The sequence below is a fragment of the Rhipicephalus sanguineus genome, chromosome 10 (assembly GCF_013339695.2).
Source record: "Rhipicephalus sanguineus isolate Rsan-2018 chromosome 10, BIME_Rsan_1.4, whole genome shotgun sequence".
In the NCBI taxonomy this organism is placed as follows: Eukaryota; Metazoa; Arthropoda; class Arachnida; order Ixodida; family Ixodidae; genus Rhipicephalus; species Rhipicephalus sanguineus.
The window spans coordinates 56,140,170-56,163,171 of NC_051185.1; the positions used below are offsets into that span (position 1 = coordinate 56,140,170).

The 23,002-nt window shown below is 46.2% G+C and overlaps 1 protein-coding gene across 1 annotated transcript in view; it reads right to left on the minus strand.

The window, feature by feature from the left end:
• The window catches only part of LOC119371895 (sushi, von Willebrand factor type A, EGF and pentraxin domain-containing protein 1), a 138,590-nt gene that overhangs the window by 103,029 nt on the left and 12,559 nt on the right, over positions 1 to 23,002 (minus strand). The gene's annotated exons all lie outside the window — the stretch shown is intronic.

Consider the following 23,002-nt stretch of genomic DNA (forward strand, 5'->3'; position numbering starts at 1 on the left):
CTTTGTCCTGTTTGATTTCGCGCTATCCAGTATTGAAAACTAAGCGAGAAGTTCGTCTCTGTGTCGGAAGATGCGTATATCTCGTTTTCTAATCAGCGTTTTCAAGCAATACTTAGGCAGTGTGACATAAAATGCACATATATATAAGATAAAGTGCTCTTAGTTTGCCACGAAGCGAAAGAAATCATGACGGGTGTAATTATCGGAGGTATTCGTCGCTAATTACGGTAAGTCGGAAGATGCGATTGAGCCTCCACTTTTCTGTCTTCTTCCGTCTTATTACTTTATGCAAATTACTGTGGAACTACGCTCGGGTGTCACTTCCGGTCAGAGATAAGGCCGACGCGAGATGGACGTCGCGCGCATATTCGATGAGGCGTGAAGTGATAATACCTCCCAGAGAAATCATGCAAATGTTGATGGCAATTGCCGAGTCCCAGTAGGCCGGAACGATATCAGTGTATGCAGACGAATTAGACGTCAATTTAACGGGCTGTCCGAGATGTGATATACGCGCAAGCTGACGTTTAGGTTCTTTTACTGCACCTACAACGGACTATCATTAGATATGCATGCACGCTGTGTCTAATTTACATAGTTGCTTTTCCACGAGGAAGGTTTTTCCGCTTATATATGCTGATATATGTCGGCGGTAATTACTGTACCTTTTGGACAGAAGCTCAACACTTGAAAGGAAATCGAAACGGCACATGAGTGAGTAGAAACCGAGGTAATTTGCGCGTATCGGAAATAGATTAAGATTTATGCAGATCCTGCCAGATTTGGACGAGAAGAAAATTATTGGAGCTTTCCTAATCAGTTGGCTCAGCGTTTTGAATAGATAGGATTTTCGGAAAGTTCGTCAGAAGTTCGGTGAGCTAATTTCGCGAATGGTTTCTGTTTTTCTTTTTGTCTTGATCTTTTCTTACTTTTTTTTTTCGCTAAAGTTTGATCATCTTTTGGTTGCAATTAGCTTTTGCCTCTGTTACTTCATCTGTCGCTTTGGAGTGCATCTGATCTTTAGAAGACTGACTGCGCGCTACGGATCCGTTAATAACCACGCTTTCGGTGCATTAGCATAACGTCTAATGTCAAGCTTGCTCTAGTCGGTTACAGTCTAAGAATAAACATAAGCTCCGCCCACACCCGTCTCCGTTCCATGCAAGAGGAATTTGCATAGACGCTCCAACCAATCACGTTCTCTCATTATCATTAAGTATAGCATTTCTGGGCGTTGGATATGGTCGAAATTTTCCATACAGAGGCGTGATTCTATCCCTCGTTTTAGATAAAAAAACTTGAACGTTCCGGCAAGTTTCAACAGTGACTCCGAGGCCAGCACTGAGCCAAAGATAATTCTGTTGTCCGAAAAGACAAACTTTAATTTCCTAATATACCTGGTATTTACATTGCACTGGTACATATGCTACAGAGCCATTTGTACTAGTTGGTGGAACGGAGAGGGCCTTTCTTTTCGACACGTTGCATCGTACTGTTAAGTCAGAAAGAGCGAAAATGTGAAGGAATAACAAGAATATCACGAAGCCGAACACAACCAGCTCTAGGATTACAGAACAGTAATGCAAACGGACGCGCCAGAATGAATATTTTATTGTGCGTGCGTGCATGTGTGTGTGAGAGAGTAAGAGAGAACAATAAAGTATGAAGAAAACAAAATCGATTCCACGCAGCGCATACACTCGAAGTCCTTGTTCAAGGCCTGTTTCTCATCGCGACACTTAAGACCCACGTAATCCTTGTCTTAACTCTCTCGCGGGCAGGCACTTCATGTGGCATATGTATTTATGCTTAAGAACGCGGCCTGAATTTGCGTCCGCGTAACGTCGCCGACCGAAGCACGCGTCTAATCAGCTCGCCTGCTCCTCACGATTCTCCAACCTCGCTTATATCACGCGCTTTAGTTTTTTTTTTTTAATTTCTTTCTCAGCGTTATAATCCGGACACGTCGTGCGGGTGTTTTGCATTTCCGCCTTGTTGACTTTTAACGAGCGTGCGTGCAAGAATTCCGGCGACGGCCGACAAGCGAGAAATCTCATCGCGAAGAACAAAGGGAACCCCGAAGAGAGAAGGCTTAAGAGTGAGAGAGAGAACAAAGATATACGAGTTTTAAGCGTGATCCGGAATCTGGAGTTTCGAGGCGTGGCGTTGCACGCTTACGCGTGTTTTGCGTTACATACCGTATGTAATTCGGACAAGGCGAATCGCGCTGCGTGCAAGCGCGAGTACGTTTCCACGCGTCGCGTTGTTGTGGCTCACGCGAGAACTGTTTTCGCTTTCGTCTGTGGAATTAAGGCGTCGGGTTGTTTGACGGTAAAGTTGCGTGCAGCGTGAACGTAAGCTAGAGCTTGGCGTAACTGGTGTTATAGAGTAAGAGTACCACTCAGAGCCTACGTTATAACAACGTAAAGAGGTGTTGACTGGTTGTTTATCCATGCACTGAAGATTGCAGCGCAAAAGCGAATGCGGACGAAAAAAAAAAAAGAGACAGTGGTTCTGAGGAAGATGAAGTTAATTCAAAACGCGGTACGTTCCAATGAAGGGGGATAAGTCACGAACCGTGGTTTTACGCACAGGTAAAGAATTTATGAAACCTAACATGAATAGTTAACACATTAATAAGAGAAGATAATCTAACTGAGAAGTGAGACCAGATGAACGATCGATTACATTTAAATAAAATAAAAAGATTAACTGAACAATATCGAACGGAAGGTACTTAGAATAGTCAGAATACGAACAGTACAGAACCACTGCAGTGGCTGGCTGTTACTATTCCTTCGTCATGTAAGGAACGTCGATGGACACTTCTTCGCGTGCTTGCCCTTAAGCGTGACTAATACACAACGCATTATTAAATGGTATTTTACGTCTCTTTTGGGGCACGCCGTTCTTGGGTCATTGGGTATTTGCCATTTAGTATGTACTCATTTTGGCCAATTCTCGGGTATGCGCATGTACCACTGTGACATTTGGACTGTCAAATACTTACGTGTATTTAAGTATAACGTACTTCCGAGCACGCACATGTATAAACGTTATTATTCGGTCCTCAAACATCAGGCATCACCCTTATCTTTGTGAGATCACCGCGTCGATGCCTCACACTCTGCATCAATCAACATAAACTCACAGTGGCATTTTGGTACAGCTTAATTGTGAATGGTGTATAGTGCATCAAAAAACGGAAACGTTCAAGGAGATTAAATCACTCTAAGAACTGTGACTCTCTTTTTATGCATGTGAGAGTGAGATGTGTAGCACTCCTTATAGAGACGCACGTTGACCGTATTTAGGAGAGTCGTGGAACGCACGACTTTCCAAAAGAGATTCAATGCACGACTCTCCTAAAGAGCGTCAACTTGCCTCTCTAAAGGGAGCGCTTTAGGAGAGTCGTGGAACGCACGACTTTCCAAAAGAGATTCAATGCACGACTCTCCTAAAGAGCGTCAACTTGCCTCTCTAAAGGGAGCGCTTTAGGAGAGTCGTGGAACGCACGACTTTCCAAAAGAGATTCAAGGCACGACTCTCCTAAAGAGATTCAATGCACGACTCTCCTAAAGAGATTCAATGCACGACTCTCCTAAAGAGCGTCAACTTGCCTCTCTAAAGGGAGCGCTTTAGAAGAGTCGTGGAACGCACGACTTTCCAAAAGAGATTCAATGCACGACTCTCCTAAAGAGATTCAATGCAGACTCTCCTAAAGAGATTCAATGCACGACTCTTCTAAAGAGCGTCAACTTGCCTCTCTAAAGGGAGCGCTTTAGGAGAGTCGTGGAACGCACGACTTTCCAAAAGAGATTCAATGCACGACTCTCCTAAAGAGATTCAATGCACGACTCTCCTAAAGAGATTCAATGCACGACTCTCCTAAAGAGATTCAATGCACGACTCTCCTAAAGAGCGTCAACTTGCCTCTCTAAAGGGAGCGCTACACATGCGACTCTTACGTGTATAAAAAGAGAGTCAAATGACACCTTTTTTCTTCTTAGAGTGAAGTTCTGAACTGTCCGGTGCATAAACATTTCATGAGGAGTTTACCCGTTGCGCAGTACGAAAACATAGGCATTAGCTTGCGCACGGCAGTTAAATCACGTGCTATCACCACTCACGACCCAATTTGTGCGGTGTATTCGCGTTATCTTTTGGTCAGAGGCGCAGGAAGTTCGAAAGTTTACGGAGCTTGAATACGAACAGCTGCAAGTTCGAAAGTTTAGGAAACTGGACTATGAACAACAACAACAAAAAAAAAACGAAAAGAAAACGAACGAAATACAAAACAACTGCGACAACTAATGAAGTCGGACGAAGTCGCTCGTTGAGAACTTTTATGGGGCAGGTGGTTGACTGTTCACTTTTTCTTTTCGTTATCGTCGGTCGATACCTTCGATTTGCCGAATGACAACTAGGCGAGAGATACGGAGCAGGCAAAGCATTTTCTAAATCACTCTTTTCTACATTAGAACAAACCATTTAGAACAGCAGACCGTATCTAATTCGGACAGAATATGATGAATGATCATGTCGCGGGAGTGTGTGCGAACGAACGCTAACGAGAACGAAGCGAAGCAAGCGAGCAACCAGACCGCGACGTCGCCAGGCCACAGCGACCAGAACAAGCAATCTGCCAATCCACCGTTAAAACCGGAACAAGCGACACCGGCGGGTACGTACGTACGTGCGACGCCTATTAGCGCCGACGACGGCGCTAGCAAGGCATACGTACGCGCTAGACGTAATAGAGAGATGATCGGGAACGCGACAGTGGAGGTGGAAAATGAAAAAAAAAAATCGGGAGGCCTCCTTGCCCTATCGTGAAAATGGGGGCAAGCAAAGCTGAGCGTCTGCGTGCCTGACGTACCACTTTTCTTTCTTTCTTTCTTTCTTTCTTTCTTTCTTTCTTTCTTTCTTTCTTTCTTTCTTTCTTTCTTTCTTTCTTTCTTTCTTTCTTTCTTTCTTTCTTTCTTTCTTTCTTCCTTTTGCATAGTGCAATGCTCCCTCCTAATTGTTTCCTTCCTCCATGCCGGGAATCGGACATTCACCCACGTGCTTAGAGCGCAACACTTCAGTCCCTACAGGCAATAACAGCGTTCACGCGTTCGTTTTTCGCGTACGACGCCGCCACCGAAATCTGCGACTTTTATAACAAGCTCCGCTTAAAACGAACCGAGAGTGCGTCGATCGCTGTCTCGCTTTCTAGCGCACACAGCAGGCGCTGAGAGATTTGGAGAAGACAACGAACTGCTGCAGTACAAACAAACAGGGCCGGAAGGGATAGCCGCTCGAGGGAAAGGGCTGTGGGAGGGGGAGGGGTGTGTTACGACGGTCGGATCGGAAGTGGCGATAAAGAATAGCTGCGCCGCTTCGTCAAGGAGAGAAACGGGTTCAAACCGAAACTCGGACGGCCCCGCATTTTTTAGCTATGGCGTGTGAGTATGCGTGGAAAACAAAAGGCACGCCGTAGTTCTTTGACTTAGAGGCAAGTAAATAAAACAGAGAGAGAGAGAAAGTGAGTGAGTGAGAGAGAAAAGGAGAGAGAAAGCACTGGGAGTGGGGGAGCGGTTAGCGAAAGAGACAATGCAGAGCAGGGAAGCGACGTACCAAAAACTTAAAGACGATAACAAAGAAAATAACAATAAAGAAAAGCAGCGTGGAGAGAGATGGGCAATAGGAGAAGAGAAAACTAGCAAGAAAAAGAGAGAAAACACCCTCGACAAACTGGGCCACTTCCTTTATCGCTTCTTTTCGGGCCCCGAATTTTGAGACCTCGTTTTTCTTTCTTTATTGTTTCGTTTCTTTCTCTCACGACTGCTCCTTGTTTTTGCTGGCCATTGTCTCCGTAAGGAGCCCCCGTTTTGTAAGTAACCTGCCGGAGGAGTTTGTGTACAAAACGCCAAAGAGTCCTCGCTACTTCGTCTTACGGAATCCGCCGTATAAGCGACCGTTTACTCACGCACACAAAATCACACGTGCTTGGTTACTCTACAGTTACGTGTTTGTACAGTCACGCGCACACTCTTCGCCGTATTGTGTATTCTACAACTGCGTGAACGCGCTCGTTTCTTGCGAGGGCTGAAGGGCGCGGGTTCGATTGTCATTGTAGGTCCTGAGCCGGCGCTCGTTTCGATTGCAGGGAGTGGCGCGGGGGTGTGCCAACGCGTGATAACGGGTTGCCATTACGGAAGGGGCCCAAATGCCACGCCGTGTGCCTTTTGTCCGGTGTCCGGCAGGACCACTGACCGCCAGGTTGGGCGTACAAAACGTTAGATCACCGTTCCGCTTCGTTTTACTGCCTCGCTTAAAGACCACTTTACAGACTGGTCTATACACATTGCATCTTTAAAGCCTGGCCTCGAGGTTTTATAGCCCAATTCTTCTGGAGGCATTACTAACTCGCTACCGCTCTATCTCGTGGCGATAAAGAAAAAAAAATTGACCCAAACGGCGTATATTGTCGAGTTGTCTATACTTCTTGCATACCCTGCCTAACTATACTATGGTATTGTCTTCGTCCTCCAATGGGCGTAATGACGATTATGAACATTGGTCACTCACACAAGCACGTACCAGAGAAGCCATCGTGACTCGACCAGATGGTTCGAAAACCTCAGCCACGCGGAAGGAACGTGGTATTTACGTGACCGCGGTGTACACCGTAATTATCATCCAGCGATCATCCAGGTTAGCATCTCAAACATATCACCTTTAATGGGACACTAAAGTGAAACAATAAATTAGCTTAGACCAATAAATGATACTCTGAAGACTCTAGTGTCGTTAATTTAAGCACCGTAGGTTTAACAATAGATGAGAAAATCAGTGTCGAAAGCTTTACTTTCGACGATTTCCCGCCGAAATCTCTCGATGATTTCGGCGTCAAGGATTTCAAAGTGTTTTTTCGTATTTTGGCCACATTGGCCCAACTAAATTTCTTGAAACTTGGTATGTTAGGCCTCTGGCTCATTAAAAAGACAATTCACTTCACCTTTACCAATTAGGAACTGCATGGGTCCTACTAGACGCCGTCAAAATCTATGACGTCGCCACCAGCATTTTCCTTTTGCGCGTTCTCTCGCCTTCACGCAGCGAGCGTGGTGTCTTTGGTGTCGTGAAAGTGTAATTTACTAATACAAGAAAAATCGTTTTTCTCTTTAGTGTCGCTTTAATATCTGTCTCTCTCTCTCTCTGTCGTGGTAGAAAAAGACAAAGTTACTTAATCTGGGCACAAGGCGAACCGGAAAGGGATAATGCCGTGAAACCATACGAACTTTGTCAACTGAACGAAACCATGCAGGCTTTCGAGTACTTAAACAAGAACTGTGGGCGTCTCACTGCATGGTTCATAGAGAGCACTAAAGAATCACATATTATTAGAGAATCATAATTAGTCGACTGTTGTTATTACCTTGGGTCAGTCGCGATGAAGGCAAATAACACATCTTACAGGAAGACACGACTCTCTCTAACCCTTTGAGACACGGCTTCTTCATTAGGAGTCACGACTTACTTTTGACATTTCTGTGCACTATGGTAAATTAAACAGCACATGGTAAATTAAACATTCCAGTTACGTAAAAGTCATCTACGTCACTTGTGAGTGAGAGATTTCGCTGCGCACGATCGCTTTGGTAGAGTCACTACCGTGTTTAACGAGATGATGAACGTGGGGTGCCGCGGCAGGAATTTCAAAATATTCGTTTTACCTTTTTTAGGAATGCTCGCTGCCAGCTGATAACTGTCGCGTTTAATTTGAGTAGGTCATTGAATTCGGTTTACGAAGAAATATGGCATGGCTAACTGCACAAAAATGAGATAATTATTTACGTTGTAATTACAATTAATTGCTGTAAAAAACATAATAACTTATTCTAACACTTCCACTTGCTTTTAACTATGGTCTCCAAAACTTTGACATCAGCTTATGTAAGTTTCACGCGTTTATAAACAGTCGATCATAATGCGTGTCTCAAAGGGCTTATCACTGTTATCACACCCTTATCACTGTTCGGTAGGCCTCTGAGGCGACGGCCGTGACACTGCAGAGAGAGTGCCGGGAAGCGCAGGACCATTGCGAGGGCCATATCTGTTTTGAACTTCGCGCGCGCCGCATACATTATATTACAACCAGGAAGTAGTTGGTTGGTTTGCGACGAAGTGTCGTAGCTGGGACAATGCGTTGCGGCTTGATGCACATGCGCACAGCCGAGACGCCTTGTCGTCACGGTCGTCGACTTCCATGCAGTGCATGGTGGCACGCGCGTATACCGCTACGTTGGAATGACTCAGCGTAAAAAAGGCGATTAATACTGTTGTAAAGTTTTGACTGGGGTTCCCGAACCGTACGGTCGAATAGCGCTTTCTCTGATTCGCGGCGGGGTGAGTGACCTTCAGTAATCATCATTACCGGAAGCATCAGCACCATCTTCATATTTAGGAAAAAGAAAGCTTTGAAAAACGTTTGCCGTGCCCTGTTGGACACTCTTGATTGCGTCAACTCTCTCACGTTCCGCCAGGGTTTGCGTTTTCGCTTAATTTTTGCGTTTCTACAGTCACTATTAACATTAAGCCCAAATTCTGTTTCACGCAAAATGGTCACCGCGATTATAGCAGCGAAGGAGACCCACAGAAGGCCGACGCAGGCGGTTAAAATATATATATATATATATATATATATATATATATATATATATATATATATATATATATATATATATATATATATATATATATATATATATATATATATATATTTTTTTTTTTTCTTTTTGAAAGTTGCCATTAGGCATCTGTGCATCCGTTCTTCACTGCGCTATGCCTACAGAGTCATTCAAAACCAGCAAGCCCAACTCTCCGCATTTTCGCGTTACCGCATACAACCTGTAAGGTCGACCACTATGGTGCCAAACGCCCACTTCCACTGCGACCGTCCTGGCTGTTACGTATCTCTAACATAACCGATGCGTTAAGAAGAAAGGACGCGTCTAATGCCACCGCGCAGCCTTGGCTTCTACACCCCGGTCGCCGTTATGCCCGAAGGGCAGAGCCGCGGGCTTGTCTGGCCGGCTTCCAAGGGAAGTCCGGGTAGGAACTGACGGCGTGCCTCGCGAGTCGCATCGCATCGCTCGCGCGGCGCGAGTGCCTAAAAATAAATGACTCTTGAGGATGCCGAAAAGTGACGTTCAAGACGCGGCATACACCCAGCGTGCGTTTTGGTCCTCGTCCGTGGAGAAGAACCAGAAGCTGCAGTCTCTCTTCTCGTGACCGCGTGTCCATACTCCGTTTCATACACAGTGTGCAGAGCTGCGGAAGCTACGCACCCGCCGTGATATATATATATATATATATATATATATATATAGGTGTCGCACTCTACATGCCTAAGGACGTGGGTTCGATTCCCGGCCACTGCGTCCACATTTCACCTAAGTGCGAGCGTTCCTTGAATTACATTCTTACCGTTTGCGTACCAACATCTACTTTACAAATTTCTTGGTTAAATCTTGACGCGAAATTATTAAAAAAAAATCACAGCATATCCACGGGGTGAATGATGATGAGTGGGGCGAAGCTACGGAGGGAATCATCTGTAAACCGTGAAACTCTTCCGTGAAATGCGCCCAGTACATAATATAAAGAGTGTGAAACATCGTGTATATATTAAACATCAAACTTTTATTGTACTGTTGGTTTACGTGGTCCCTTCATTATCACTTGTGATCGGTGAAATGCAAGGAAGAAGTCCGCTCCCGAGCGAAAGAGCGCCAAGAGCGACCGCATTCCCCGCTCGCCCTGTGCGAATTAAAGGCAAGGCTAGAGGGAAGACAGGACGCGCGTTCCACGACGCGAGGTCGGTAGCATGCCCAACGAAAGCCAACGGAACGCGATCGTGCAAGTGCTCCGGCTTGGCATCGCCTCATGGTTCCATTTAGCGTCCCAAAACCAAATATATTGCTCAAGGTGTGCCTTGCGTTTTTCGTAGAAATAATTTCTTTATCATGTACATTAAGACGAAAAGTTGAAAGCTCACTAGAGTGTATCGCCCGCAAAGTATGTCTTTTAGTGTGATTTAACTCTCGTACGGCAGGGTCCTCGCGCCGTTGCCGGTCCACCTCGCCCGTTGACGATCGGGCGAGGTGGCTACATACAACTACTACTACTACACTTTAAGAAAAACATCTGGCGTTCTTTCGTTCTGCTTTTACAAAACATCTGGCGTCTTTCGTTGGTTTATTTCATCAATCAACGGCGTTTGAACAAAATTTTTATTGTTTAATCACGCACAGGAGAAATCTCACCAGGCACTACCTTGGAGGTAAACAATGGCTGCTAATGGGAATGAGAGACAGAAGAAGTCGGCTTTTAGCTAACACTTACACTTCTACTTCTACTAACGTTTCCTACTGGAACATGCCAATGGCTGCTAATGGGGAATGAGAGACAGAAGAATTCGGCTTTTAGTTAACGCGCACGCTGCGAATTTTTTATTGTTCAACAACGCACAGGAGAAATCTCCCACCGGCACCACCTTGGAGGTCAAAGCGTAAGACTTGTTACGGACTACTACGATGACGACGATTACGAGGGACGAACGGGTGCCGCCTTAAGGAGCTTCGCCCCTAAAAAACGCGGCTAAGAAAGCCTACAGTCATTGGCTAAACTTTGCTCGTTTCAAGATCTGGTATATAGAGCTTGAAGGAGTGGGGTTCGACAACATTTTGGATGATATAGGTGAAATGCGATACCAGCTGTGGCCTTAGACGTGTAGGTGTATGTTGAGGAGCCTCGAATGGGTGGCCGAAATTAAATTAGGGTAACCCCACTAAGCCGTACGTCATAATCGTATCCTTAGAATTAGAATTTTCTGGAAGCTGCGCAAGAGGTTCGGGTTATCCAAATGTATAAACCCGCCTCGCTTCTATCGTGTTCGTAAGCGCTCGCGCAAGCGGAGCACGAGCTCGCACGTTAAGCACTGCGATGGCGGGGTTACAAGTGAATGGAATTGGTAGACAACCAAACTCTTAAATTTACACTGAGTGAAGACTATCTTGTCGTTATAGCAACGGATAGCCAGTGTTATCCGACGTTAGCCAACCGATAAACCCATCACTGTCATTTCCATTGTCACTGTCATTCATTCAGCCAACAGTAGGAAACACTGGCGAGCAAAGGAACACGTAACGCAATAACGGGATAATCTGGTGCGCAGTCCTAGTAATATGCACCAACTTTCTTGCGTTTTTTTCTCGTGCTAAAAGGCTTATTATCGTTAACCAACAGTCAGCCATCTTTAGCCATAATTTATCCAATATTAACCGTTGGGAAACAATGCTTGTATGATGCGAGCAAGCGCAATAGTATACAATTCGGTCAGAAATTATTGGACATCAACACACCCCAATACAGAATGCGAGTAAAAGAGGCCGAGGAGGATACTGTCTTCAAAACTCGAAAACGTAAAAAGTACTAAATGGACCGCCGCGGTGGTTAGCGGTTACGGTGCTCGGCTGCTGACCCGAAGGTCGCGGGTTCGATCCCGGCCGCGGTGGTCACATTTCGATGCAGGCGAAATGCTATAGGCCCGCGTAATGTGCGATGTCAGTGCACGTTAAAGTACACCAGATGGTCGAAATTTCCGGAGCCCTCCACTACGGCGTCCCTCACAATCATATCGTGGTTTTGGGACGTTAAACCCAAACAATTATAACTAAAACTATACTAAACGCTAAATGACCCGAAACAGCGCGTACTAAGGCAGCTGCATAGTGCACTTCTGTTTTCGTTTCGAGGTATGCACCGAACCGTCATCACTTATTGCTCACCATAAAGAAAGAGCAGTATTTTATTTATTTATTCTTGTGGGAATGGGAAGGGGTGTATTCGCGGTTGAAAAACGGCGAACTATTTCTCGTAAATCCAAAGGCAGCTTGTAGAAGGAGTCTTGCTTGCCATATTCTCGAAACAAACATGTTTATTGTCAGTCCCTCCATCTATCTTCCACAGCGTTGCATGAAACGGAGTATATATCTGAAAGCCGCAGCCGGAGACGATGAACAGAACCGCCTGGATGATCCCATCCATTGCTACACACACAGAGCTTTTTTCGGACGCAGATGCATTCTCCTTTTATACTTCTCAAAAACACGGCGTACATTGAGCGGGCTCTTAGTCGAAGAGTGAAGTCGGCAGCTGGCCGGTAGCTGTAGCCAGCGGGCGTACCCCACCACAAAAAAGATAAATAAAGAGAGAAAGAAAAGGCGGTTTCGAAAGTTTAATTTCAGGCAAGGCGACGGGGAGTGCCCTTTCTCTTTTTTTTTTTTTGCATCCTTTACGTCGTCTAAGGAAGACAGGAACGGTGAGCGCGGCGCGCTGCGTGCGAGCTAGGGTTATCCACCTCGTGGCGTTTTCCGCGTAATACCCACTGTCTTGCGGTTGTTGGATTAGTGCGCTGCTTGCTATGAATAGGATGAGCCTGTGGCGAGACCGCCAGCTGGCGCTGTTATAGCAGGGTTCAGCGGTAGAGTAAAGCACCCGCTAGATAACCAAAAGCGTTCGTTCTCTGAAATCCTCGGCAGCAGGTAACGTAGCCTGAGCTTGGTCAACGGTAAAGGGAAGACGCCGACCAAAAAGAACTTTAAAATAACAGAACTTTAGAATATCAGATTGTGAACAAGGCCCCCCCCCCCCCGCCCCCCCCGTTGGGGAGCCGGAACGTCTGTTATGTTTAAATTCTTTTTGGTCGGCGTCTTCCTTTCAAGTTGGACCACGAGCATTCCCGACCAGACGAGTTTTCGTCGAACTCTTGATTTTGTTAGTCTGAGCTTGCCGGAGCAGTGAATGCCTTGCTAGCTTTGCTTTGTTCATGTATACTTCCATATTTCATGACTTCCTTATTAAAGGTGTACATGTATAACATTCGCAGCGCTTGTCTTAAACATGTTTGGTAACATTTTGGAAACATATTAGGCATTGTCCTAAAAAAAAAAAAGAAAACAGACTAGTAATATTTCGCGAAAATCCCAACAATCAAAGCGAATTACCATTCTCCGTGCCGCATTATCTGAAAAACCGCTGGTTAGCGGGACCGAATGCCGCGTGCGGAGAAAGTATACGCAACGTTCGCGTGCGGTGGTCGTCTCCGATTTCTGCGGATTCCGCACGGTCCGACCAGCACCACCACGTGCGTGCGTGCTCGTGGGCCCGCCGCCGCTAATAGCGAGGGCTGCATTCATTACTCGATCCGGCGTTCACGTTCTCCCGCAGCCCCTCGATCGCGCGGCCGACTTAATTGGGACAACAGCCCGAGTGGACTATAGCCCCCCTCTCCCCTCTCTCTCTTTTCTCTCCCACCTTTTTGTCCGGTGCACAACTGACCTTGCCCTGGCGCCAATAAGAGAGAGTGCGCGCAACGCCAGCGCAATTTGAACGTGCCCACGCGCCACGCCGCGCCCTCCATCGAGAAGCTGTTTTGTGCCGGGGCGGTATTTTTTCCCTCCGTTTGCGAGTCGACGACTCGAAAGACAAACTGCCGCCTTTGGAACTGCTCGACGACTTCGACTTTAAAGGGGACACTCACGGGCACTTAAAAACGTGAAAAGTGACCGCGGGCGTCGGCGGAGTCAACACGAGAGACGCAAAAAGCATGCATCACGTGATGACATCACCATATGACGTCATCGTGACGTCACAGGTCACCAAAAAGTGGGAGTTTAATATGAAGTCACTATTACGTCACATGATGACGTCATCGCATGACATCGTCGATTCGTCAAAGGTGGGCCTATCCCGGTGGAACTGTAAAACCACGTGTGATGCAGAAAGCGTCCAGCGCCTCCGATCCCGGAGGCAGGGCAAAATGATGTCGGGCCAGAAAGTATTAGGGAAGGAGGGGGAATCAATACATTCAATAAAGCAATATCGCGCCGAAAGCACAGGGACCATGGAAGAGGACAGGACGTGCGCTACCCACAACTGAATATTTATTTCTGAAACGTGCTGTGCTTATTCCAAAGAGGAACATAGCACGAACTGCAATCAAAAGTGCAAGCCAGCGTCATCCAGATATGCGATTTCCATTGCGCTCAGAGTGATCGAGGAGGCGCTGACACAGTTGGCGCCTTCTTTTGCAATCAAACTGGCCTCGACTATCTCTCGTGTATCCTTATCAAAGTTCTTATACAAAACTACGCATTCATTAAACAGAGGTAGACAACCGAAGTCGTTGCAATGCACTCACACGTACCCATCGCGGTAACTGTAACAGTAACGAACGTAACAAACCAACTAGCCCAAAAGTCTATTCTCTTGAATCAATGCAGTCGACTGAGCAGGAAAAGATGGCTTTCGCCTAGTGTCGTCTTATATAGGCAAATGCGTAAGGGACCGTCTGACTTGAATCATAATAATGGAGGTATCCGCTTCTGTGGTCGAGGCCAGCCTTTGGGCTACGTGTTAACACATCGAAGTGCGACGCGCGTTCCGCAGCCTGAGTGAGTGAGCTCTCGCAGTTGCCCCGTCGTGCTGTTGTCGTCCGAGGCCTTGCTGGCAATTGAAGCGTGCGCGTCGTGATCAAGCGAAGCGCGTACGTGCCAGCAAAGAGAAGTCCATTGAGCAACCGCTTCTTCCGGTGCCGCTTGTTGGCGTTCGCTGAGTCTGTTCGGAGTGTCGGGCATCGCCAAACTCTTCTGTTGACGGAAAAATTCCTGCCCGGCGTTGTTCGAAGCGCGTAGTGGGGTGCGATTATATCGACAACCGATGTCACCGCTTGGCTCACGTTACGGCGCGATGTTTTAACGAAAGAAGGAAGTAATCTCGACATTAAGGGCTTCCTGTCCACTGCACTTGGCTTTATATAATTTCCTTGTGTGCCAAGGTCGAGTTTCCGAAGTATGTGTACATATGGAGAGACAGACAGACAGACAGACAACGAACTTTATTGGATCCTGAGGAGTTACGACCCCCTACATATGGAGAGAGATATCGAAATTTCTGGCTTGATTTCTTAATTCCCCGTGTCTCCGCCCCTACGCTTTAATGTTGAGTAGTATTGCCAAATACTTGGTACCCTGGCGAATACAATGTTTTCCTTTTGATAAGGTTAATTTTTTTCTCATCTTTCGTGTTCGTACTCGTTGTGCTTAGGTGATTAAACCAGTACACCCGAGCTGAAAACGTCATAAATGTCAGCGCCAGGTGTGTATTATCCACGTGGGCCCGCCGCAGGCGGACAGACTAGATAGACAATCAGTCATACTAGATAGATGATTGAACAGGCTGACATATATATTGAGAGTTTATAGATGGATGCACGGACCAACGGACGGAGTGCGTACGTGTACGCTGTGCGCACGGACAGAAAGAGCTATATAGAGGATGGACAGACGAATGGACAGACTAGATCGATGAATGGAAAGATATTAAAACAGATTATATATGCAGGGTGTTTAACGTAAACAGAACCAAATATTTAAAGAAAAAGTGGATTACCGCAACTGAATGAAACCAAAGAATTCTGGTTTGCCATCGTGTGGCGTTCGTAAGGGTATTTTTATATTGTGCTTAATTAGTTGATTAACTAAGATAACTTAACTAAGATAAATTATGCAAACTTTTTAACATTCACTTTAGGGCTAAGCGCATTTCTTTACGTTGTAGAGGTCATTCCAACACGACCGATCTATTTTTCTTTTTCTTTTTTTTTGTGACAACGTACATGCTGCGTGGCGGTTTTCTCCAGCGTTTACAGAAAGCCCGCGAAATATGAAGTAAAACCAGGTGACTGCGCTCGTGCGCTGCCGTACATTCAAATTCAATTTCAAATTCTTTATTTTTTTCCAAATACATTTGGAATGGGTTCCAGGGCTAAAAGCTGCGGTCTGCAGCTTGACAGAGGCCCGGAAACCAAAAAACACAAGGCAGGGCTTGACATCGAGGCACACGTGGCGCCCGTCCTTGGTGCACATACTAAATCTTGAACAGAAAACATGTCAGTAGCTAACATCGTTGAAGTAATATGGCATCAGCATAGTTAACAGCGAAATGTGTGAATAGCGAACAAAACGTTGAGCAGCATTGTTTTTAAATAGAAAACAGCAACGTTACAGTAATAAATATAGGACTAAAGGTGATACTGAAATGTAGCTTAATTATACAAAAGAAGAAAAAAACATATTGAAAAAGGGAAAAGTACCCACAGTTTGCATCTATATAAACACATGCGCTTGCATACATATGCACATATAAGCATCTGTACAAATTTAGATACACATGTACGATACATAGGGAAAAAAATATTCACTGCATGAAACATGCATGCATGCACATATATGCACGCATGCACATCTGTACAAACATAGATGCACATGTACAATATATAGGAAAAAATATTCACGGCATGAAACACAACAACATGAAGCACAAATGAAGACTGAGCGAGTTAGCTACTAAATTTATGCCGAACATAATGTATATATTTCATTAGAAATTGTTTTTGCTTGTTGCTTAATGATGAAGTACTCATATTGATGATTTTAAAATTATTTGACGTAGTGAAGTTAACGTGGGTTTCTCTAAATCTTTGTATCGATTAAGAATTGATGGCAGGTTGTGTTTTAAGGACTGCAGTTTATAAAAGGTACGGAAACGTGGTATTAACCATAAGTCAGTGGAGCGTGTGCCCAGCACACAGATGATCACCCACGCGCGGATTCTATTCACATTACATACAAGCTGTATCACTATACAGGGGTTTTACGCGCGACAACCTCTCGCGTCGCTTCCAAACGTTCGCATGCATTCCTCCGTGTAATTAACGTGTTCGTTGCCAATAAGAGGCAGTGGTTAGCACAAACCTTCCTTCCGACATAACATCCAATATAATGGGCCTGCGGCGGTAAACGCATGTCGCATCGAAAAGGTGCTCCGCCGTTGTACCGCCGCCAAATTAGCTCTCCGCGCTCCACAAAACAACGATCACGTGCGGCGTGATTGACCTGGCGTGCGCCGGCGCCAAATTGTTAACGGCAGGTAACTGTATTCCGGGGGCGTTTCGCAAAAGCTGGTACGGTGACTCAGCTGATCGAGGCAACGCGCTTGTGCTTCTCATCCGGTTTACGCAGCTGACGGGTGCCGGTGATTGCAGCGGAGAAAGTGAACGAAGAGACACAAATTGGTCGAGGCACGTGCCAGTTTACTGCGGCTATAGCGGTGCGCTTGGCATCCACGCGTCGGGATACAAGGCTTGCGCCTAATGATTAACACTCGTTTTGCATGCGACGACATCGAAAGATGAAGCAACGACGTGCTGGCATACTGGTCGGTCGCTTGCTTTTTGGCATCGTTCGAGCAGCGCGAGCGTCGCATATTGGGCCTCCCTCCGAACCGCTCAATAATTATAATAATTACCTCCGTCGCCAGTACGTTTGTGACTTGGGTTTCGTTAATTTGCGTGATTGCTGCCGCACCCTCTAACTAATGCTTCCGGCTTGCTTTCTTTCCGTCTGAAGTAACAGTCATCATATACTAATACTACTGTAAGGACATCTGGCGCTTGGTATGCGCGCATCGCCCAACTGGCAACTCAGCCGACGTGTAGTAGGAATGACAGTCAGCGGATGGACTTGACTATAGACTTCGTCGTTTTGTATCCGAAGGACGAGCTGACTCGCCATCTCAGTTTTGTTTCACCATATTATTCGCGAAAACTCGTACCACGTATCTGACGCTCTCCGTGAAACGAGTTAGTTAGCACTTGTCGCCGTTTTTCAACGTCATGGTTTCTTTTCTTCGCTGTAAGCGACGCGTCCGCACTGCAGCTTTTAATTACTGGCTGTGGACTCCGATAATCAATTTCCTTCATCTCAAAGTTCCCAATAACACGCAAAGAACACCTCAAATACCGAGGCAAAGTCGTCGCAATCGTACCAGTAGTCGGTCAAGGACGCTTTGTTGACTTTTCTTATACGTGAGTGCTGGAATAGAGTGACTGACATTGCTGTGAACTGCTACGGTGTTATTTAGAAGTCGCTTTTATCTGAGAAGAAAAATGTGTGCAGCAAACCTGCAGATATCAATAAAAAAGTATCTAATTCACAAATTCTAGACGCATGGGCAAAATTTGCGAATTGCGCCCGTTTTCGACAGGAAGCTGAGTTATCGTCAGCAACAAGAAAAATCCCTTTGATATACGGTATGTTCATGCTATTATCAAAATGAAAGAACTATTAACTGCTTGAAATTCATGTCTGAATTCTGTACAAAAGGTCCCAAACTGTTGCTTCTTGGTTTTAGATGTTTGCGACACGTCGTGCACAGATAATTTATTCTATAGACGTTTCCAAGACTGCGATAGTAGCAGCACGTGTTGTACCCCAAGAAACTTCCGGTTCTTCATTTATCACTCTCTAACACCGAAGCGGAAAGCGTGTATTTAAGTTATGTCAGAGTAAGGAAATACCCTTTTTCCGCCATCAGATAAAAGGAAGGCGCATAAGTTAAGGACTAACTCTTCTAATGTTGGGTATAGATTAGAAGCATCTTTATTTGAAATATTTGGCTAGGCGCAGGGTGAGAAGTGTTGAAAATCTGCGGGCTACCCGCCAAGGCTTTTGTTCCCCGTAATGCTACGTCAGTGCACGAAAGCGGAAGCCATCCAGGGTCTGTGTTTGTAAACAGCGAAACCGTCTATAAGCCTCGACTTTTTTTTTTTTTTTTGTTCCGATGGACCAAACAAGATATCTGTCGTTGGTCTTGCATGAAATCCGCGGCATCATCTTATAACGCTTTCTATTTTCTAAAGCACTTGATTTACGCCGTAGCCGGGAAAAGGTTACGCAGAGGCCACAGCAAATTGCTAATCGCTACGATAAACAAACGCCTGTCTGTTTAACGGCAAGAAATTAATGGTGTTTTTTCATGACGATGCATTATAGAAAGCCGATGTTATAACACTCTTTTGTTATCGACAAGATTAAGGGAGCTTACGGAGTGAATGCGTTCAAATGAGAGCGAAACAAAAAGAAATAAAAGCAAGCTGCTTTGTTTTCGCTGACTACGCATAACGTGCGGCGATGGAACAGAAAAAGTCACAGTTTCGCCGCAAGGGCGAAGCAATGAATGCGATAGCAAGAAAATTACACCATTTCCCGCTAAAGGGGAGCATGAGGCGATGCGAAGCCGGAGCCACGGCCGCTAAATAAAAAAGAGGTGCGGCCTGCCGAATGGGTGCGTTTTCAATGGGGGAACGCGTGACATGCAGAGTTTTGAGACGCTACCGCGGCGGCGCTGCACATCGGTAAACTGCGGCCGCTAGTAAGCGAACGCTCGGGGCGTTGGCTCAGGCGAGCGCAAGCAAACGCTCTGGCTGGAAATGAGCAGCCGTACGCTTGCTTACGAGGTAGAAAAGTTACGGGTTTTTTGTTGCGTTGGCTCTATCAGTGAGTGCTTAATGTGATTGGACATTTCACCATAACTGCGATGGCCAAGACCTCTCGCCTTGGTGGAGATCGGTAACTGCGAAGGAGTCGCACATTCACGTCGTTCACTTCAAGCAGTACGACTTTTAGAGCGCAAGGTGCTGCGACCAACAGCCGTGCCGAACATATTTTCATCTTTTCCAGCTTACAAGCTAGCCGCGTCCTCATTGAAAGGTAGACCATTTGTTCGTGTTTTGCATATTCCTTCCATATCGAACAGCAAACAATAATAATATCTGGGGTTTAACGTCCCAAAACCACGATAGGGTTATGAGAGACGCCGTAGTGGAGGGCTCCGGAAATTTCGACCACCTGGGGTTCTTTAACGTGCACCTAAATCTAAGTACACGGGCCTCAGACATTTTCGCCTCCATCGAAAATGCAGCCGCCGCGGCAGAACAGCAAACAATATTAACTAGACGAGTGCCATAGCTCAAGAAAAGAAGTTGTTAATCCCTTGCGTGCAGAAGTTGCTGAAACAGAAAGCGAGGTGAGTGGAATGACGTCGAACGTGGAAGGATTCTCTGGACTGGACGGCCTCCTACGCAGCCCTGCCGTGGAGGACGGCGTTAAAACGCGAGAGTTAAAACCCAGTGAACTTCCATTTCGGTGTGCAGCGCTGTGTGTATTTCCGCCATTTCTTGTTTTCGTTTTTTATCTGCGCTGTTTCTTCAGGACGTGAGTACGCGCCAACTCGCACAACTTGCCATTTTAGTACAATATGTAGGCAAGACGTTTGCATTTACTGTGTTGCAATAATGTAGTTCAATGGTAACAACTCATGTTTGAATCTGGTGTCATTTAGAAATGGCACTTATTATTGCAATGCGAAGCAGTTATACACAAGATTTAGCAAGTATATACGTGGGAAATATTCCATGTCACGCTAGTTAATTTTGAAGAGCAGGAAGTAATCACGCATCTCTAAAAAAGCACCCGCAATGAGGAAGTCGTCCACGCAGATAACAAAAGCTAGAGCATTCAAACGACTGAGGACATCAACGAACAGCAGTGAAACACATTTGTTCCCAGTAGAAGAAAAAAAAAAAAGAACGGTTGTTCAATAATGTTTTACATTCATCCATCCATCTTTTGGCAGCGGCGCTGTACAGCACGCTTATAGGTGTGTCTTCTTGGAAGCATGCCCTTCTCGCGTATAGTAGCAATAACCGCAAAGCAAACCATACTGATACGTCATCTGGCGTGTCTTGCACATAAATAGCCGAAATGCAATCACAGGCCAACGTGAGGCGACTGTAATGACCACTAAAACGAATGCACGCAGCCGGCTGGCCGCCTGTGCGTGCGGGTTTTCTTTACCGTTGTGCAGCGCTGCGGCGGCGGGAGCAAGAACCAGCGCTGTCACCGGCGCAAAAGAGCGTTCGGCAGGCCGCACCTCTTTTTTATTTAGCGGCCGTGCCTCTAGCCTGGCCGTTATAATTCTCACAGGGCGAGCGGGGAACGCAGTCGGCAGGCATGCGAGAGGGGGGCAGCGTAGGAGAGGAGAGAGAGGGGGAGGGTACGGGCATGCGCTGGTGCTCATCGCGGCGTTGCGCAGGAGAGAATTTCGGTATGTCTAGCCCGCGTTTCAGAGGAAGAGTGGACAGGGGGAGGGGAGAGGGGGAGAGGGGAAAGGGAAAGTAGAGAGAGAAAGTGGAGAGGGAAAGTAGAGAGAGAAAGTGGAGAGGGGAAGGGAGAGGGAAAGTGGAGAGGGGGAGAGGGAAAATGGGAGAGGGGGAAAGGGGAGAAGGAATGTGGAGCTATACATACTTATACATATACGGTGCATGACGGCGGCGTCGGCGACGGCGACGGCAAAAATCAGCCGAGACTGTCCATATAATTGCTATCGCAATAAAAATAAATGATGGACACATGTAGTTCCCCGGGTCATGGGCAAAATTTTGTTCAAGTCCCTCAAATGTGGCCCACCGAAACGCTTACATTGTGCTGGTCGGTCAGTTCACTTTGCTTTTTGTTTTGTCGAAAACGATACCCCTCTTACTGAACGACGCGGTAACAGAGTTGTTAACCTTTCAAGTCAATATTCAGCGAGTCTAACAAAAGCAGCCAGGAGAAGCGTAAAATTAATAATAATTGTTGGGGTTCTACGTCCCAAAACCACGATATGATTAGGAGGGACGCCGTAGTGTAGGGCTCCGGAAATTTCGACAACCTGGGGTTCTTTAACGTGCACCTAAATCTAAGTGCACGGGTCTCTAACGTTTCACCGCCATCGAAACGCAGACGCCGCGGCCTGGATTCGCTGTAGCTAGTGGGGCACTGGAAGAAGGGCACCACCCACCGTAACCACAAACAACCTAAATTTCAATGAACGTTTCTTCTTTCTCTCTCGGTCCCGCGACCTTCGGGTCAGCAGTCGAGCACCATAACCACCACACCACGGCGGCCCGTAACCGTAAAATTGAAAACCAGGAAACAAACATGTTGTTGAAGCTTTGTTTTCATTCGCCACATGCGTTGAATGCATTGAATCTGAAGTTCGAATGTGCATCAGGCTAATTGCATGATGATACGCGGCTATGGAGTCGGCTTATACAGGTCGGACTGATACAACAAGCCTAGAGATACGCGTTTTAACTGATTTTGCATAAAAGGCAGGAGTAATGTTCCCGATGCATGCGACCTTACGCTTGAAACATCGCCTTCAATTAGTTTCGGTCTGAATACTTACCAGCGCGTCATATTTCAGTATTAAGGTCCGTGGCCGTGATGATCTCTCTTCGTGCGCAGAATATGGGCCAGAGTCTCCGTATAGACACACTTCGTGCCAAATCGGAAAATGCTAACAGCCTTTATCATCTACGGCTGGCTGTATCGACTAACGGCTACGCACTTTCGCGTAATCGATGCCCAGTGCTCGCTATACTTAAATTACGCTTTCTGTACGGCTAGCCCACTTTCCAGCAGTTTCGATTCCTTATCTCACTGCCGAAACGGTAAGAGTAAGTACATCGAAATAATAATAATAAAAAAAAAACACCAGTAGTTGCAAGCTCACGAAGCGGGCGTGCATCGGTTGCCAGGAAAGTGAATATAGCAGTGCAATGCATCACGCCTTTAAGCCGCGCTGTCCTCCAAGAAAAGCAGCGAGATCGAGGTGACCTTCGTTGTGTACAGATAAGCGTTACGCCGCTAATCTTGCATGCACTCCAGTTATGCGTCGCTTGAAAGTGACGCTGCAGGCGGAGGCTACGGACATGTTGCACGCGTATGTAAATAAGTCCGAGTGCAACTGTGTTACCAACTGTGTTAAGCGCTAAGCAAAACGAAGTTTTGCTTAGCGCTTAAGCATTGCCGGTGTACGTTGTTTTTATGCGGACACCTCACCGTTATGCGGACACAGCACCAGATAAACATTTGTTGCTATGGGGTGACCGCACTTGGTGCGCAGATATACGGAAGCGTACCACGTTTCCGTTTCTTGATATGTTTACTGTGCAAAAGTGCTGAAAGCATATACAATAGCCACAGAAACAAGCGCTCCCTTCCTT